The sequence below is a fragment of the Leucoraja erinacea genome, chromosome 36, assembly GCF_028641065.1.
Source record: "Leucoraja erinacea ecotype New England chromosome 36, Leri_hhj_1, whole genome shotgun sequence".
Lineage (NCBI taxonomy): Eukaryota > Metazoa > Chordata > Chondrichthyes > Rajiformes > Rajidae > Leucoraja > Leucoraja erinaceus.
Window position 1 is genome coordinate 8,053,920 of NC_073412.1, and position 20,209 is coordinate 8,074,128.

At 48.5% G+C, this 20,209-nt stretch overlaps 1 protein-coding gene across 4 annotated transcripts in view; it reads right to left on the minus strand.

The window, feature by feature from the left end:
• The window catches only part of LOC129713521 (RNA-binding protein with multiple splicing 2), a 92,908-nt gene that overhangs the window by 71,168 nt on the left and 1,531 nt on the right, over positions 1 to 20,209 (minus strand). The gene's annotated exons all lie outside the window — the stretch shown is intronic.

Here is a 20,209-nt window from a genome sequence, read left to right on the forward strand (position 1 = left end):
TAAACTAGAGCTGTGTTTAGCTCAAAGGAATTCATGGATAGCACAAAGTTTTAGAGGCAGCACAGTGGCATTGCTGCCTCACAGCGCCAGGGACCCGGGTTCAATCCCGACTACGGGTGCTGTCTGCACGGAGTTTGCATGTTCTCCCCATGGCCTGTGTGGGTTTTCTCTGAGACCTTTGCTTTCCTCCCACACTCCACAGACCTGCAGGTTTGTAGGTTAATTGGCTTGCTATGAATGTAAATTGCGTGTGTGGTTGTGTTAGTGTGCGGGGATCGCTGATCTGAGAGGACTCAGTGTGCCGAATGGCCTGTTTCCACGCTGTATCTCCAAACTAAATTAGATTAAAATCTACTCTTGCACAGTACAAATGACTATAATCATACAACATTACTCTAGCATGTGACTGGAGCAAATCCCAAGGTTATATAGCCCACCCACCCAACCATTCTGCTGCAGGGCATTTCCTTGGCAGGAACCAGTCACTCTTGGAACGTGCCGTTATAAAACAGTGAAACAGCAAATTAATGATCAATAGCAATCTCTTTTCCTGTTTGAACACTGCCCAGTCCACCACGGGCACAGACCTCCCCATCATTGAAGGGATCTACAGGAGGCACTGCCTCAAAATGGCAGCCAGCATCAGCAGAGGCCCACACCATCCTGGCCACACACTCATCTCACGCCTGCCTGAAAACAAAGGGCCAGGTTCAGAAGCAGCTTCTTCCCCACAACCAGTCTGTTAACGACTACAATTTCCAAATAGGCTCTGAATGATAAAGGCTTGGGGATATTATTTTCTTCCCCCAAGGCGAAGGGGGGGAAAAAGATTTAATAGGAATCTTAGGGGTAACTTTTTCCACGAAAGTTGGTGGGTGTATGGAACGAGCTGCCAGAGGAGCTAGATGAGGCAGGGTAGACACAAAATGCTGGAGAAACTCAGCGGGTGAGACGGCATCTATGGAGCGAAGGAAATAGGTGACGTTTCGGGTTGAGACCCTTCTTCAGACTTAGTTGAGGCTGGGACTATCCAGACATTTACGAAACAGTTAGACAGGTACATGGATAGGGCAGGTTTGGAGGGATATGGAACAAACACAGGCTGGTGGGACTGGTGTAGCTGGGGCATGTTGGCTGGTATGGGCAAGTTGGGCCGAAGGGCCTGTTTCCATGCTGTATGACAAAATGCTTTTTGCTGTACACGTGACAATAAACTAAACGAAGAGTGTGTCCCCACATTGTCCAACGTGCTATGATCAGCCACGATCACATTGAATGGTGGTGCTGGCTCGAAGGGCCGAATGGCCTACTCTTGCATCTATTGGCCCAGTTCCACCTGGCTGCGTTTGATCCATATCCATTGGCCCAAAGTGATTAATAATGCCCCATATTCTATGACGACATCCACATTTAGATGAAGAACACTTCAAAACAAGATCATATTACCAAGAGAAGGGGCAAGGTGCATCTCCTCTCTAAAGCAGGAGCATTTACATGGATGTAAACAGCAGATTCAAAGGCTGACTTGCAGTCTAAAGGGTCAGACACACAACATCTCTATTTTCCCTCCTTGCCTGAGATGCCGAGTTCCCCCTGCAATTTTAGCTCGACAGTTTCTGCAGTCTCATGTGTCTAAATGAACATCAATAGTCATCAATTCCTTAACAATTGCAATTCGACACGAGCTGAACATGGTAAGAGTTGCTATTGAATTGCACCACAGCCATTGTCAGGCAAGGGCTGTTATTTGAGATTCTCCAAATGGCACTGCAAGCTGTTTGGAAAGGAACATTCCATAGTCCTTACACACAGATTACAAACTTCGAACTTGTTTGAGAATGAAGTACATATTTAGCCAAAAGGACACAGTGCTGGTATAACTCAGCGGGTCAGACAGCAGCTCTGGAGGGATAGGTGACGTTTCGGGTCGGGACCCTTCAGACCGAGAACTTCCTGCATGGGAACAGAAAGCTGGAGTTACTCAGCGGGTCAGACAGCATCTCCAGTAAAAAAAATGAATAGGTGACGTCAGAACTTCTTAAAGAGTCCAGACACAAAATGTCAGCTATCCATGTTCTCCGCAGATGCTACCCGACCCACTGAGTTACTCCAGCACTGTGGTGTTTTGTGTATCCCCCTGTCCCACTTAGGAAACCTGAATGGAAACCTCTGGAGACTTTGCGCCCCACCCAAGGTTTCCGTGCGGTTCCCGGAGGTTGCAGGTGGTTGCAGATAGTGGAAGCAGGTAGGGAGACTGACGAAAACCTCAGGGAACCTCCGAGAACCGCAAGGAAACTCTGGGTGGGGTGCAAAGTCTCCAGAGGTTTCCTAAGTGGGACAGGGGCAAGCGCATCTACAAGGTCTCGCTTCGACACAGTTAGTTGTTAAGGAAAGCCTTGATTGTGGAGGAATAGCTCAGAGGTTCCAGTGCATCCTCTGGCTAAGAGACCACTAATATTTGTACTTCGCTACAGGAATCAAAAGAGCTTTAGATGACGAATTGAGTAACAAACAGCCTTGCTATAAATGAATGAAAATCCAGAAAAGAACTGCAGATGCCAGTTTACCAAGGACACAAAGTGCTGGAGTAACTCAGCGGGTCAGGCAGCATCTGCGGAGAGCAGGATAGATGACGTTTCGGGGTCACGACCCTTCTTCGGATACAATGTGATTTTTTTTGGGGGTCGTGGCCCCCCAGAATCGGATGGGTCCCAACCCGAAAAATAACCTATGCGTGTTCTCCAGGGATTTTGCCCGACCCGTTGAGTTACTCCAGCCCTGTCGCTTCCCCCTCATGAAAAACTATCAGGCCACGAAAAAAAAAAAGGCTGGTAAAACGACCATCTACCAAAAAAAGCAGGAACGGGGTACTGATTCTGGATGATCAGCCATGATCACATTGAATGGCCGTGCTAACTCGATGGGCCGAATGGCCTACTCCTTCACCTATTTATGTTTCTATGTATTTTGTTATGGATGCATCTTACCAGACACAGGAGATGGATGCAGGAATCTTAACAGAAGCTGCTGGGGGACTCGGGTCAAATGCTGACCGATTCTCCGAGTTCGTCCAGCAGTGTGCTAGGTCTGAAGAAGGGTTTCATCAGACCATAGAAACTTACAAAATTCTTAAGGGGTTGGACAGGCTAGATGCAGGAAGATTGTTCCCGATGTTAGGGAAGTCCAGGACAAGGGGTCACAGCTTAAGGATAAAGGGGAAATCCTTTAAAACCGAGATGAGAAGAACTTTTTTCACGCAGAGAGTGGTGAATCTCTGGAACTCTCTGCCACAGAGGGTAGTCGAGGCCATTTCATTGGATATATTTAAGAGGGAGTAAGATGTGGCGCTTGTGGCTAAAGGGATCAGGGGGTATGGAGAGAAGGCAGGTACAGGATACTGAGTTGGATGATCAGCCATGATCATATTGAATGGCGGTGCAGGCTCGAAGGGCCGAATGGCCTACTCCTGCACCTAATTTCTATGTTTTTATGTTACGGCCCGAAACGTTGCCTATTTCCTTCGCTCCATAGATGCTGCTGCACCCGCTGAGTTTCTCCAGCTTTTTTGTGTAACCCACAACTAATATCAGTTTAGTTTGTTGTCGCATGTACTGAGGTACAGGGAAAACACTTTGTTGCGTGCTAACTAATCAGCAGAAAGACTATAATAACCCTGTCCCACAGTACGAGTTCATTCCAAGAGCTCTCCCGAGTTAAAAAAAAAAATATATATATATATATATAATCAAACTTAAGGTAAGCACAGAGAATGAACGTAACGGGTACGTCGGAGCTCGGGGACGTCACTTAGCGGCTCCAAACGCTAACGGCAGGCACTCAGGAAGACTCGCTAACAGCAGGTAAGCACGGGAAGACTCGTGAAGATTTTTTCAACATGTTGAAAAATGTCCACGAGAGCCCCAAGTACCGACGAGCGGCCATTACCCGTAAATCTCCGAGTTCGAATCAGGGCAAACGCGGGAGAACTCTTGGAATGGACTCGTACCGTGGGACAGGGGTTTAAATGGTGATTGTGAGCTGTCCACTGTGTACAGACACAATACATGGTTAGTGTAAGATGTAGCCCAGTAAAGTCGGATTGAAGATCGCCCGAGGGTCTCCAACGAGGTAGATAGTAGCTCGGGACCGCTCGAGTTGTTGGCACGATGGCTCAGTTGCCCGATTACAGTTGGGGAGAATCTGTCCCAGATTCTGGAGGTGAGCGTTTACATACTTCTGTACCTCTTGCCTGATGGGAGAGGGGAGAGGGGGTGTGATCGGAGTTGATAACTCTGCACCCCAATCCTTTAAACTGTAAAGCTTCAGATGGTTTGTTTTTTAGTTTAGTTTAGAGATACAGCGTGGAGCCAGTCTCTCCGTCCCCACCGAGTCGACACCAACAAGCGATCTGGAACTAGTGCAATCCTACACATAGAAATTACATAGAAATTAGGTGCAGGAGTAGGCCATTCGAGCCTGCATTAGGGACAATGTACGATTCCTACTAAGCCAATTAACCTGCAGCCCTGTGCTGCTCGACAGTGTAGGAGGAAACCAGAGCTCCTGGAGAAAACTCATGTGGTCCCAGGGGAAATGTACAAACTCTGCATAGACAACATCCATAGCCAGGATCTAACTGGGGTCTCTGGCGCTGCAAGGCAGTAAGCCTACCGCCACTCCGCCATGCCTATGCGTTATTTTAGTTTGGAGATGCAGTGCGGAAGCTGGCCCTTCAGCCCACCGAATCCTCGCTGGCCAGTGATGGTTCTAGCCCCTACACACACACACACACACAGTTACAATTTTTACCAAAGCCAATTAGCCGGAAAACTTGCACGTCTTTAAGTGTGGGAGGAAACTGGAGCTCTAGGGGAGAACCCACACAGGTCACGGGGAGAACGTACAAACTCCGCACAGACAGCACCCGACGTCAGAATCGAACCCGGGTCTCCGGCGCAGTAATGCCCCTGTCCCACTTAGGAAACCTGAACGGAAACCTCTGGAGACTTTGCGCCCCACCCAAGGTTTCCGTGCGGTTCCCGGAGGTTGCAGGTAGTGGAAGCGGGTAGGGAGACGGACAAAAACCTCCGGGAACCGCACGGAAACCTTGGGTGGGGGTCAAAGTCTCCAGAGGTTTCCGTTCAGGTTTCCTAAGTGGGACGGGGGCATAACAGCGACTCTACTGCTTTAAGTTTCTAATTTTCTCACTTCTATGTAGACGTGTGCACGCAGACACACACACACACACAACCATGCCACTCTACAAACATTAAATAAGCTCCTCAGATCTCCAGAGAGCTAAACAAGTGTGGAAGACTCAAACACAGCAGTTCAAACACTTGCAAGTCAATTTATGGAGGTTTTGATCCAAAAATAGCAGATTTTGGCAGCATTGCAGAAACCTCCCGTGAATCATCTGTAACAAGCAGTCTTATTCTGCTTGATAAGTGGGCAGCCGGACTGCAGCCAAGTTAGCATGCACACTGGATATAGCCGTACATGGCTTGTTATCATTAGGCTCCATAGATAACACTTAACGGTCCATAAACAAACATTACCAGTTTTGGTATTACTTGGGATGAAGGCTATTTAGTCACAAAGATAGGCACTAAATGCTGGACTGCTTCGAACAGTGCGGGTGTCAGGGGTGATGGGGAGAAGGGGGTTAGGAGGGAGAGAAAGATCAGCCATGATTGAATGGTGGAGTAGACTTGGTTTTAGAGATACAGCAAGGAAACAGGCCCTTCGGCCCACCGGGTCCGCGCCGACCAGCGATCCCCGCACATCAACACTACCCTCGATGGGCCGAATAACCCAACTCTGCTCCTATTAGTTATGACCTTACGCAGCTCAGCAGGACAGGCAGCATCTCTGGAGAGAAGGAATGGGTGACGTTTCGGGTCGAGACCCTTCTTCGGACTCAGAATTGGATAGCAGGAGGTATCGCAGAAGGGGGGGCAGTAAGAGGGGAAGAAGTTATCCAAAGTGGGCTCACCTCGAGGAGATTTCACAGTGAGGGAGACAAAATGAATGATGGACCGAACGGCCTCCTCCTTCACCTATTTTCTCCCACACTCCAAAGACGTATAGGTTTGTAGGTTTAATTGGCTTGGGGTGTGTGTGTGTGTGTAAATTGTCCCTTAGTGAGAGTAGGATAGTGTTAATGTGCGGGGATCGCTGGTCGGCATGGACTCGAAGGGCCCGGCTCCCCGCTGTATCACTAAACTAAACCAACCATTGCATTCCCTGGGGCAGCAAAGCTGGTCGTGACACCCTTGCCCAGTTGTAAACAAATTGGGCAATTAAGACTCGATACTGGAGCACGCATAATTAAAGATGAAGAAATTAAGGTCCGCGCATCCTTCAAATGAAAGTCACTTTGAAGTGAATACTTCTTAAAGTTACTGAAGTCTGTTAGTGTCTGGCTAACAGTGTTTACAGCTAACTTGTCAGTAACACTTTGTGGCTTCTGCCAATACAGGGACTTCAAAAGGAGATTGTTTTCTGCAATAAGATCTCAAATGCAAGAGCAGGAATCCAAAGTGAAGGCTGGTACTGGGGAGGGGATGAGAAGCTCACACCCATCACATGGGGAAAAGCCCCAAGGCTGGATATAGACACACACACACACACACAATGCTGGAGTAACTCAGCAGGTCAGGCAGCATCTCTGGAGAAAAAGAATGGGCGAAGTTACGGGTCAGGACACTTCCTCCGACTGAACTTGCCCAACCCACTGAGCGAAGGGCCTGTCCTACTTGGCTGTCATTTGCATCTCATTTACACATATGTAAATTAGGTTAATGCGTCGTGACTCGCGATACACGTGCGACTTCGGGACGCGTTGCGAATGCATCAGCGTGCGTAGACGATATGTCACTCAGATGGCGCGCGAGGATTTTATTACACTACGAAATCCCGGAGCGCCGTGCGATACCGCGCTCCACCACATACGATTCCACGCCTCACCATGCGCAATGCGTGCGTCACCCACACGGCCCCAGGTGTCGCCGCATCGACCTATTTTACATACGACCCGTAAATGAGACGCAAATGACAGCCAAGTGGGACAGGCCCTTCACTCCACTTTGTGTCTATCTTCTGTATATCCCCGACCTGCTGAGTTACTCCAACACCAAATCTATCCTCGATTTCAACCAGCATTTGCAGTTCCTTTCTACACGGTAAAGGCAGGATTATTTATTTTGCCCTTGCTTAAAATATCTAGCCCAACACAGAGATATTATCAATTACACCCAACAGTCTAAATGAAGAAGGGTACCGACACAAAACGTCACCCATCCATTTTCTCCAGAGATGCTGCCTGACCCACTGAGTTACTCCAGCATCTTGTGTCTACCTTTGGTATAAACCAGCATCTACAGCTCCGTTTATTTACAGCCAACAGTAATGCTGGCTGGATATTAACAACTGAGGGATAACACAGTCCCACAAGGTTACTCATTATTTCTAATCAAGCAACTTAATTAAAGACAGGTGCGTGTGCAATATTCACCAGTTTCTCTACCAGTAACAGCCATTTTACCCTGAACATTCCATTGCTAATTCAAGCTCGAAACGTTACTCTTTTAATTGGCATTTTGCTGTATTTACTCTTTAAGTTTCAGCTGCGGCACGAGGGTTTAATAATGGTCACCCTGGGACCATGTACCAATGTTGACCTCAACTGGCCATTCTAAATGCTGCCAAGCTCGGTCAATTTATTATCTATCGATGCAGATTAATTGTGCAAAAGGACTGTTCTGCAACATCACCATTGCGGCTGAAGTCATCTTAAGAGTCTTGCAATGTGGAAACACACCCTTCGGCCCAACTTGCCCCGACGGCCAACATGTCCCATCGACACTAATCCCATCTGCCAGTGTTTGGTAAATATCCTCTAAACCTGTCCTATCCATGTACCTGTCTAAATGTTTCTTACAGGTTGTAATAGCCCCTGCCTCAACTACCTCCTCCGGCAGCTCGTTCCATGCACAAGCATATGCCCTGTCCCACTTAGGAAACCTGAACGGAAACCTCTGGAGACTTTGCGCCCCACCCAAGGTTTCCGGAGGTTGCAGGTAGTGGAAGCAGGTAGGGAGACTGACAAAAACCTCCGGGAACCGCACGGAAACCTTGGGTGGGGGGGGCGCAAAGTCTCCAGAGGTTTTCCGTTCAGGCTTCCTTAGTGGGACAGGGGCATAACATGTAATCACTAGACCAGGGGTGGGGAACCTGCGGCCTTAAGGCTGCATGCGGCCTTTTGAATGAATCCAAATTTTGTAGAACTAATCCTTTTATTTTTTATAAATATGGTATTTATTTGCTCTTTATTATTTTTTATTTTAATCTTAAAACGTATTTAAAATACCAAAGAGTAAAAGAAGATTCAACAAAATAATTCTCCCCGACTGACTTCAACAATTAAAATATTAGCGAGTCATGAGGGCTATTTTAACACCTGATTTAGCTCTAATGCGAGTAGACTCTAGAAAGCAGTCACAACAAATCATTAAAAGGCTAGTTATCTTTAGAATTAATAACATTTTTCATTTTCTTGAAGTTAGTACATAGTAGTTTGGTTTTGACAAAATAATGTACATTTTGAAGTATGTCTAATTGAAGTTTCTTGGCCTTGTTAGATTACAGCTAATTTAATGTGGCATTCCAACATGGAAAGGTTCCCCACCCCTGCACTAGACTGTATTGGTTTCAAAAGACAATAGATCAGTCAGCTCAATATCCAGAGTCAGGAAAAGGACACAGAGGGCAGGAATGGCTTATATCAGGCAGAATCGCTGGAGAACATGGATAGTTGGCATTTCGGGTCAAAGGGCCCAGAGTGCTGGAGTAACCCAATGGGTCAGGCAACATCTCTGGAGAGCATGAAGGGTCCTAAGCAAGACATCACCTGGAAAGGCAAAGGCGTGGAAAGGCAAAATGCTGGAGTAACTCAGTGGGTCAGGCAGCATACCTAGACTATATGGATGGGTGATATTGACAAGTTGGGACCCTTCATCAGATTGATTGTAATGAGCGGGGCAAGAGAGAAACTGGAGGAGCCAAGGGCAAACACTCTGAAGGGTCTCGACCCGAAACATTGCCCATTTCCTTCGCTCCATAGATGCTGCCTCACCCGCTGAGTTTCTCCAGCATTTTTGTCCACCTTCTCGGTCTGAAGAAGGGTCTTGACCCAAAACATCACCCATCCCATGTCTCCAGCTCCAGAGATCTTCGGCAGAGTTCCTCCAGCTTTTCGTGTCCATCTTCGGTTTAAACCAGCACCTGCAGTTCCTTCCAATGCAAACCAGGGTCGGAAACAGATGACTTGGGACAGGGTGGTTCCCCGTTAGGTCACTTGCTGGTTAGACAGAGTGAACCTAGAACCCATGCGGTGATTTAAAGGGCACAGCGACTAACGCCTCTGTGAATGCATTTGGCCATGTTGGTGCTGCAGAGGGTTTGGCATCCAGAGTATTGGCACCTAGCAGTTCACAAAGTTAACGACATCAAGCGGGGAGTTAATGGTGTGGTCCCGAGGGAGCTGTTACTGGGTGAGAAAACCTAGAGGACATCCAACACCAACTGGAGATGGGCACCAGATCAAATCCTTGTGGAACGTTTAACCTCACACTGCGGCCCACTGCCTGGATGCACATGCAGTATTGCAGCTAAAAGTGCTGGAGGAACTCAGCGGATCAGGCAGCATCTGCGGAAGGTAATAGACAGATGATGATTTGGGTCGGGACACTTCAGTCCCAATCCCGGAACGAAGTCCGTCCGATCATACCCTCCGCTGATGCTGCCCGACCCACCGAGTTCCTCCAGAACTTGTGCATGCACCTGCATTCTCTTGCATTTCCATGCAGTGTTGCATAGCTGGTTAAATCAACAACAAGTCTGAAGAAGGGCCTCGACCCCAATTGTCACCCATTCCTTCTCTACAGAGATGCTGCCTGTCCCGCTGAGTTACTCCAGCATGTTGTGTCTACCAACAAAAACGTGTGGGGAGGAACTGCAGATGCTGGTCTACACTGCAGATAAGACACAAAACGCTGGAGTAACTCGGCGGGTCAGGCAGCGTCTCTAGAGAGAAGGAATGGGTGACGTTCTGGGTTGAGACCATTCTTCCTGTAGAACTTTTATAAAGTTAAGGGCACAGAAAACTTTAGTAAGCTTCTTCATAGAAGGAAGAGGGCAAAGGAACCATTACAGCCACACATACTCATGCATCTCATGTTAAGTCTTCAGGGAGACACATCTGGATATGTCCGAGTAGCAGCCATCAACGGTTATCACTATACATTGTTTAGTTTAGAGATACTGGCCCTTCGGCCCATCAAGTCCCTGCCGATTAGCGTTCGATGCACACCAATACTATCCTACAAAAATTGCCAAGTGGGACAGGCCCTTAAGGCAGTGACTCCACCTCTGTGCCACCGTGCCAGACTCAATAGACAATAGGTGCAGGAGTAGGCCATTTGGCCCTTCGAGCCAGCACCGTCATTCAATGTGATCATGGCTGATCATCCCCAATCAGTACCCCGTTCCTGCCTTCTCCCCATATCCCCCGACTCCGCTATCTTTAAGAGCCCTGTCTAGCTCTCTCCTGAAAGCTTCCAGAGAACCGGCCTCCACCGCCCTCTGAGGCAGAGAATTCCACAGACTCGCCACTCTCTGCGAGAAAAAGTGTTTCCTCGTCTCCGTTCTAAATGGCTTACCCCTTATTCTTAAACTGTGTGTGTGGCCCCTGGTTCTGGAGTCCCGAACACCAGGAACATGTTTCCCGCCTCCAGCGTGTCCAAATGATTAATTATCCTAGGAACACAAAAAAATCTGGAGATACTCAGCAGGTGCGGCAGCGTCTATGGAGCGAAGGAAATAGGCAACGTTTCGAGTCAAAACCCTTCTTCATATAATCCTATGTTTCAACAGCATCCTACACCCACTAGGGCCAATTTTTACATTTACACCAAGCCAATTAACTTACAAGCCTGTACGTCTTTGGAGCGTGGGAGGAAACAGAAGATCTCAGAGCAAAACCCACGCAGGTCACGCGGAGAACGTACAAACTCCGTACAGACAGCACCCGTAGTCGGGATCGAACCCGGGTCTCCGGCGCTGCATTCGCTGTGAGGCAGCAACTCTACCGCCGTGCCACCGTGACCGCCCTGAACTAAACATGCGTGCAAGTGTGAATGAGTATTAGGCGGGATGAATTTTTCAAGCTGCCACAGGGTTGCAGGCATGTTCTGCTGCGTGGAAAATACCATCACTCATATTCAGTTTATTTCTGATTGTCAGAAGTACGGAGTTACAGCAAAAAGCTTTTGTTTGCCTGCTATTCTGACAATTACAAGATTTTGCGTAACTACAATCAAACTGTCCACAGTTTACAGATACAGGACAAAGGGCAAAACATTTAGTGCAGTAAAGTCCAAACAAAGACACTTCAAAGGTCTCCAATGAGGTAGATGGGACGTCAGGACCACACTCTAGCTGGTGAGAGGATGGTTCAGTTGCCCGAGAACAGTTCAGTTAATGTGGAAGACACAGAATGCTGGAGTAACTCAGCTGGTCAGGCAGTATCTCTGGATATTATGGATAGGCGATATTTACGATCGGAACTTCATATTCTCCAGAGACGCTGCCCGACCCGCTGGGTTACTTCCGCACCTTGCGTCCTTTGAATCCGTCTGTATAATGCCCCTGTCTCACTTAGGAAACCTGAACGGAAACCTCTGGAGACTTTGCGCCCCACCCAAGGTTTCCGTGCAGTTCCCGGAGGTTGCAGGTAGTGGAAGCAGGTGGGGAGACTGACAAAAACCTCCGGGAACCTCACGGAAACCTTGGGTGGGGTGCAAAGTCTCCAGATGTTTCCGTTCAGGTTCCCCAAGTGGGACAGGGGCATAAAGGTCCAACACAAAACGTCACCTATCCATGTTCTCCAGAGGTGCCATCTGACCCATTGCGTTACTCCAGCACTTGTGTCCTTTTGGATTAAATCAGCATCTGCAGTTCCGTCGTTTCTACAAATACATGGCTTGCCAGCTGTCAAGTCCAGCAGCCTTTATAATTATAGCTGAATAATTAGTGCTGGGTCCCATTCATTAATTAGTGCCGACAGAGGTGGTATAACGCAGTAGAAAGTAACTTCAAGTCTGCTCCGGCAACTACTCCTGCCTCAAGAGCACTCTGTACAAAGATTGCTCACTCCCCAAAGAGAGACACAAAAATCTGGGGTAACTCAGCAGGACAGGTAGCATATACTGGAGAGAAGCACTGGGCGACGTTTCGGGTCCAGACCCTTCCCTTCTCTCCAGAGATGCTGCCTGTCCCGCTGAGTTACTCCTTACCTTTTGTGTCTACCTTTGGTTTAAAATCAACATCTGCACATCTTGCTCATTCCCCAGGTGATTTCTATTCTTCCCACATTCCCAAAAGGTGCTGGTTAATAGCTTCATTGGCTACTGGTAATCAGTTTAGTTTATTGTCACTGTATGCCATGTAGTTATTTGTGGGTGGAGCACCAAGGCAAATTCCTTGTATGTGAATAATTGGCCAATAAACTTACTTTACTTACTTATTGCCACGTGTACTGAGGTACAGTGAAAAGCTTCTTGTTGCGTGCTAACCAGTCAGCGGAAGGACAATACATGATTACAATCAATCCATTTACAGTGTACAGATACATGATAAGGGAATAACGTTTAGTGCAAGTAAAGCCCGATCAAAGACAGTCCGAAAGTCCCCAATGAGGTAGATAGTAGTTCAGGACTGCTCTCTGGTTGTGGTAGAGTGATTCTGCTGCCAGATTCCAGCTGGGAAGAAGTTGCCCCTGAATCTGGAGGTGTATGCTTTCAGACTACTTTCCCTTTTGCCCGATGGGAGAGGGAGAGGGAGAGGGGAGAAGGGAGAAGAGGGAGTGGTCAGGGTGCGACTAGCCCTTGATGATGCTGCTGGCCTTGCCGAGGCAGCACGAGGTTCACATGGAGTCAATGGAAGGTTGGTTTGTGCTACTGTACAATACCCCTAGTGTAGACAGTGCAAGCAAAGACCCTACAGCGAGCAAGATAGATCACTCGACGAAAAAGACGTAGTACGGTCATGGGCAGATTCACGGGTAATTTTCGGCGCCATTCCCGTAACCGGCTTCCGTCTCCGCACCAAAGATCCCGTAGATACTAGCGCGGAGACGGAAACCAGTTACGGAAACATCCTCCTAAAAATAAAAGTTCTTTGGGAAAAAACTTCTCATTTTCAGAATTTTAATTTATTTACACAAACTGTTCCCCCGCAACGTTGATTACACTGTGGGTCGGGTGGGGTCGGGTTACGGAAATGGATGAAAAAAAGGCCCACGTTCCACTCCATTGCATACTCATTTAAAAATAAATTGGATAGGCATATGGATGAGAAGGGAATGGAGGATTATGGTATGAGTGCAGGCAGGTGGGACTAAGGGAAAAAAGTTGTTCGGCACGGACTTGTAGGGCCGAGATGGCCTGTTTCCGTGCTGTAATTGTTATATGGTTATACTACACGTCAGCCCATTGCATTTAGCAGGAGTGGTCCATCTTGTGGTCTATAGGATCTTTGGTGCAAGGATTAGGGTGGACTTAAGGCCTAGATAGAGGGATGTGGGAGGATGTTTCCAGTATTGGGAGAGGTTAGGACAAGAGGGCACAGCACCAGAATAAAAGGAAATACCTTTAGAGTGGAGATGAGGAATTTCTTTAGCCAGAGGGCGATGAATCTGTGGAATACATTGCCACAGACAGCTGTGGAGGTCAAGTCATCGGATATTTTAAAAATGGAGATTGATAGGTTCTTAATGAGTAAGGGCATCAAAGGTTACAGGGAGAAGGCAGGAGAATGGTGTTGAGACATGATCGAATGGCAAAGCAAACATAATGGTCCAAGTGGCCTAATTCTCCTCTAATTTGTGGACTTTCCTGGGCAAAACAGAGAGAAGAGGTGGCAGGAATGCAAACAGGGAATGGGACTGCTGAGCTAGTATAGACTAAATGGGTCGAATGGCCTCTTGTATAAGGAAGTTAAACAGTTTTTTTCCAATTTTACCCATCACCAAATATACACAAAATGTCGGAGTAACTCAGCAGGACAGGCACATCTCTGGATGAAAGGAATGGGTGACATTTCGGGTCGAGACCCTTCTTCAAACTGAGGGTGGGGGGGGTCGCTGGATATTTTTTAAGGCAGAGATAGACAAATTCTTGATTAGAACGGGTGTCAAGGGGTATGGGGAGATGGCAGGAAAACTGGAATTAAGATGGGCCGAATGGTCTAATTCGACTCCTATAAAACTTGTGAACTTTTGTGAACTTGTGAACTTTTGAACACAGGCAAGTTCAGTTTTAAGAAATCGAAACAGTTTGCGTTTCCTGATATATTTCTGGAGGGGTGGGGGCGGGGGGGCGCGTTTGTATTCTTCGTGGGCGAAAAACGTGACGGGATTCCAGGAATTGCTCAACCAAGGTTGACACAGACTAGAAACACTGGCGGAGATTGTGGTTGGAACCGCGGGCCGAGGCGCCTCCAGCATAGACCGGCCGCGCCTCCACCTTCACGCCGGGACTGAGCGCCTGCTGTCCGGCCCCGCTGAGCTTGCTGTGTGTCTATCAGCTTAACATCGCAACAGTCCACTTCATGTCAGAGAATTAAACTTCCAGCAAGGGCAGCGAGAGAATTCGTTTTTTTTGGTGTACAAGCTAAAGGACCATCTACCAAGACAAGTCATCGAAAGCCTTGTTGTCTAAAGGAATTTGGAAAGGTCTGGCGAGACTGCCAGCGTAATTCTATCTGAAAAAGGGTTTCGGCCCGAAATGTTGCCTATTTCCCTCGCTCCATAGATGCTGCTGCACCCACTGAGTTTCTCCAGCATTTTTGTCTACCTTTGATTTCCCAGCATCTGCAGTTCCTTCTTAAACACGTAATTCTATCGGCGTTAGAAGTTGCACGGACGGATCTATCTTTAAAGATTCAAGCTCAGTTGACTAGCATTAGAGTCATAGAGCATGTAAACAGGCCCTTCATTCAGCCCAACTTGCCCACCCCGACCAACACGTCCCATCAACGCTAGTCCCAATAGATAATAGACAATAGGTGCAGGAGTAGGCCATTCGAGCCAGCACCGCCATTCAATGTGATCATGGCTGATCATCCCCAATCAGTACCCCGTTCCTGCCGTCTCCCCATATCCCCTGGCTCCGCTATTTTTAAGAGCCCTATCTAGCTCTCTCTTGAAAGTATCCAGAGAACCGGCCTCCACTGCCCTCCGAGGCAGAGAATTCCACAGACTCACAAACCCTGCGTTTGGCCCATATCCTTCTAAACCTGCTCGGGTAACAATACTGTACCACTCAGTCTGAAACATAGAAAATAGGTGCAGGAGGAGGCCATTCGGCCCTTCGAGCCAGCACCGCCATTCATTGTGATCATGGCTGATCATCTCCTATCAATAACCCGTGCCTGCCTTCTCCCCATATCCCTCGACTCCACTAGCCCCTAGAGCTCTTATCTAACTCTCTCTTAAATCCATCCAGTGATTTGGCCTCCACTGCCCTCTGGGGCAGGGAATTCCATAAATTCACAACTCTCTGGGAGAAAGAGCTTTTTTTCTCACCTCAGTCTTAAATGACCTCCCCTTTATTCTAAGAGTGTGGCCCCTGGTTCTGGACTCCCCCAACATTGGGAACAGGGTTCCAACCACAAATGCCACCCATCATTTTTCTCCAGAGAATGCTGCCAGTCCCGCTGAGTTACTCCAGCACTTTGTGTCCATCTCCGGTGTAAACCAGCACCTGCAGTTCCTTCCTGTGCACTGTGTATTGAGTTTGTCTGCGCGTAATTGAATTCTCAACCAAACACAAACTAGCGCGGGGGAAACTCAACGGGTCAGGCAGCATCTGTGGAGGGGCGACTTTTCGAGTCGGGTCCCTACTTCAGAACGATGGGAATAGAGAGGGAAAGAAAGCTGGAAAATAGATCTCTCTCCCTCATTCCATCAGAAAGGTCCCGACCCAAAACATCGCCTGTCCATTCCCCTCCACCGATGCTGCCTGGCCCACTGAGTTCCTCCAGCAGATTTATTTTTATCACTCATGTACAGTGAAAACTGAGCTGCTCGTACTCAGTGCAACATACAATTTTACCTTTGCACAAATGCCGAAAAATACACAGTGCATGTGTGGATTTGAATTTATGGTAGATATAATTCTCGGGAAGCAGCTATTCCTGAGTCTGTTTGTCCTGGATTTGATGCACCTATAGCGCCTTCCAGAGGGCAGCAGGTCGAACAGTCCGAACGCAGGATGGGAGCGGTCTTTGGTGATCTTCTTTGCCCTGCTAAGGCAGCGGGAGGTGTAGATGTCCATCAGGGAGGGGAGAGGGCAACCAATGATCCTCTGCGCTGTCCTGGTTACCCTCTGAAGCCTCTCCCTGTCTGCCATGGTGCAGCTGCCATACCATGCTGTAATGCAGTATGTCAGCAGGCTCTCGATGGACGAGCGGTAGAAGGTCAGCAGCAGGTTAGAGTCCAGGTTGTGCTTCCTGAGGACCCTCAGGAAGTGCAGCCGCTGCTGAGCCTTCTTGATGACCGCTGTCGTGTTGTCCGTCCAGGAGATGTCAGCAGCGTTATGGACGCCGAGAAACCGGAAGGTGTTGACCCTCTCCACACACTCGCCGTTAATGTGTAGGGGGACTAAGTCGGTGCTGTGCCTCCTGGTCGACAATGAGCTCTTTTGTTTTCCTGGTGTTCAGAGCCAGATTGTTTTCTGAGCACCAGGTTGTCAACTTCAGGACTTCCTCTCTGTAGGCTGCCTCGTCTCCCTTTGAAATAAGTCCGACCACAGTAGTGTCGTCAGCAAATTTATTCAAGATCCCAGCACCTGCAATTCCTTTTGTGAAAAAGACACAATGCTGGAGTAACTCAGCGTGGCCCAAGGACAGACAAGGCTGGAGTAACTCAGCGGGTTATTCCAGCGCATCTTTGGAGAACTTGTTCTCCATTGAGATACTCCAGCACTGTGTCTTTCTTTGGTAAACCAGCATCTGCAGTTCCTGGTGTCTCAATTCTATCCCTTTAAGATTGCTCCGAATTTCGCGGCCCCTAAAACAATTTTCAATTGGAGCTTCAAGCGGAACTAGGGAAAAATTGCTCAGCAAATGAAAGGTGGCAGGCCTTTCAACTGTTCGAGAGAGACAGAGTGAGATACAGCGCGGAAATAGGCGTGTTAACCCAACACCCACGGCGCCCAACATGCCCCAGCTACACTAATCCCACCTGCCCGCGTTGGGCCCTATATCCATCCAAACCTGCTCTATCCAGGGGGACCCATTAATGATCCCAAATGGAAACTAAACATTTTTGTTTTCAACAAGATATATACTTTTGCCAGATATAAACATTAGTGCATTAGATTTATCCTAATAGAGAATAAATCTAGAATTGGAGTATTCGGCCGGGGGGGGGGGGGGGGGGGGGGGGGGCAATATACTATCCCAATCACCCATCCCTCTTGCGAAATTGGGAATGAAAGCCATTTTTTAACCAAAGGACACGGGTTTAAGGTAGGAGGGGAAAGTCTGAAAAAGGTTTTCGGCCCGAAACGTTGCCTATTTCCATCGCTCCACAGATGCTGCTGCACCCGCTGAGTTTCTCCAGCATTTTTGTCTACCTTCGATTTTCCAGCATCTGCAGTTCCTTCTTAAACAGGGGAAAGATTTAATAGGAATGCGAGAGGGGAACATTGATTAATAAGGGTGTCAGGGCAGGAGAACGGGGGTTGAGGGAATGATAGACCAACCATGATTGTAAAGGAGGGGTAGACTCGATAGGCCGAATGGCATCATTCTGCTCCTGGAACATGTGAACGTTTGTTGGGTATATTGACCAAGCTGACAGAGGGGGGTAGTTGAGGCAGCACGTTTAAACAGGTACATGGATAGGCAAGGTTTAGGGGGATATGGGCCAAATGCGGGCAGGTGGGGCTAGCGTAGATGGGGTATCACTTGGTCCGCGTGGGCAGGTTGGGCTGAAGGGCCATTTTCCATTGGACTGCGACTGCCCCCCGGTATTAACCCGCTTCACGTGGAGCGGCTCGAAATCTACAGACAACCTTCCCTTTAACTTGAAGCAGAGGTGATGATATAGTCGCCAAACACAAGTTACAAGTAACAGCTGTGACACTGACTGCATTAAAGCCTCGAAAGTCTGTCGCGTCGAAAGTAGCCGAGAGCGTTCCATTGTTAAATTGACATAACAAGGGGCCATTCTTCCTCGAAGCAACAGTGCAGGCCCACAAGAACTGGCATCCGCAAAGAACGCGTTTCCATTAACGAGACACGAATTAACCGATTTCACTGCCCAGCGAGTTAGTCATTGGACGAGGCCCTTCGGCCCAACGTTCCCCTGCCGACCAAGATGTAGAGGAAGGAACTGCAGGTGCTGGTTTAAACCGAAGATAAGACACAAAAATGCTGGAGTAACTCAGCGGGACAGGCAGCATCTCTGGAGAGAAGGAACGGGTGATATTTCGGGTCCAACACTAGTTCCATCTGCTCAATTTTGGCCCATATCCCCTCTAAACATTCAGTTTGATAGGTCTCGACCCGAAACGCCACCCATCCACGTTCCCCAGAGATGCTGCCTGACCCGCTGGGCTACACATAAAAATGCTGATGTATCTTTCCTTTAAACCTCGAAACTTTTCCCATCCATGTACCTGCCCAGACGTCTTTTTTTGAGACTCAAACGGGGTGGCCAGAGCTAACACGGTGAAACAAAACGGTGTGGAGGTTGGCGAGATTGAATGGGTTTGACGGGCCGAGTGGCCTGGGGATGCAAGCTGGGAGAAGCAAAGATTTGAAGACCGACACCAATTGCTACACGCACTTCCACAAAGGAGGACATTGCCAGCGTTCCCCGCCGTTAGCGTCAAATCCTCACACACTCACGTTGGACAGAACTGCAGATGTTGTTTTAAACCCAAGAGAAGTGACGAAATGCTGGAGCAACTCAGCCGGTCAGACAGCAAGCAGCATTTTGTGTCGAGACCCTTCTTCGGCCAAAACGATCTCGACTCGCAATGTCACCCGTTCCCCTCATTTACATAGAAACATAGAAAATAGGTGCAGGAGTAGGCCATTCGGCCCTTCGAGCCTGCACCGCCATTCAATAGGATCATGGCTGATCAACGAACTCAGTATCCTGTACCTGCCTTCTCTCCATACCCCCTGATCCCTTTAGCCACATGTAACCCCCTTAACATAGCCAATGAACTGTGGCCTCAACTACCTTCTGTGGCAGAGAATTCCACAGATTCACCACTTTGTGTGAATTTTTTTTTCTCATCTCGGTCCTAAAAGACTTCCCCCTTATCCTTAAACTGTGTGGCCCCTTGTTCTGGACTTCCCCAACATCGGGAATAATCTTCCTGCATCTAGCCTGTCCAACCCCTTAAGAATTTTGCAAGTTTCTATAAGTTATCCCCTTAACCTTCTCCGGAGATGCTGCCAGACCCGCTGAGTTAAGTCCCAGCGTTTTGTGTTCATCTTCAGATTCGAGGGGGAGCCGTTTCGGCAGCGAACGGGTGCAACCTTCGGCCTGGCGAGGAGTTCTCGTGCTTCCACTTCCCACACCCCTCGGCGGTTCAAAGCTAAAAAATGGGCGCTGATACGCCCCTCTCTCCCACCCCCTTCTCTCTCTCTCCCTCTCTCTCAGAAGCAGCGTTGATAAGTAACAACTCACTTGCAACTGAGAGGATACAAGGGTCTCCTTGGCCCGGGGTTGCGCGGTTTGGCACAGCCACGGATCTAATCGCACACTACAAGGCGAGCGATTGCAAACGGCGGCGGCGGCAGAGGCTGGGCCAAAACCCAAAGTATACTCTGCCTTCCAGATGTGAGGCTACGAGCTATGTCGTTTAAGCACAGTGCCGTCATCTCCGGATGGGCTTTAGCGGGCGTTTCTGTGCTAGTTGCTACACCAGCAGTGGTTGGGAAGTAAAGTTGCACTGCCCGCTTGGTTTTAGTCTGGAAACCGGCCCTTCGGCCCACCGGGTCCCGGCTGCCCAGCGACACTAGTTCCATCATTCACACTTAGAGTGGGTCAATTTACATTAGGGCCAATCAACCTACAAACCTGCACGTACGTCTTTGGGGGATGTGTGGGGGGAGGGGGAGGAAA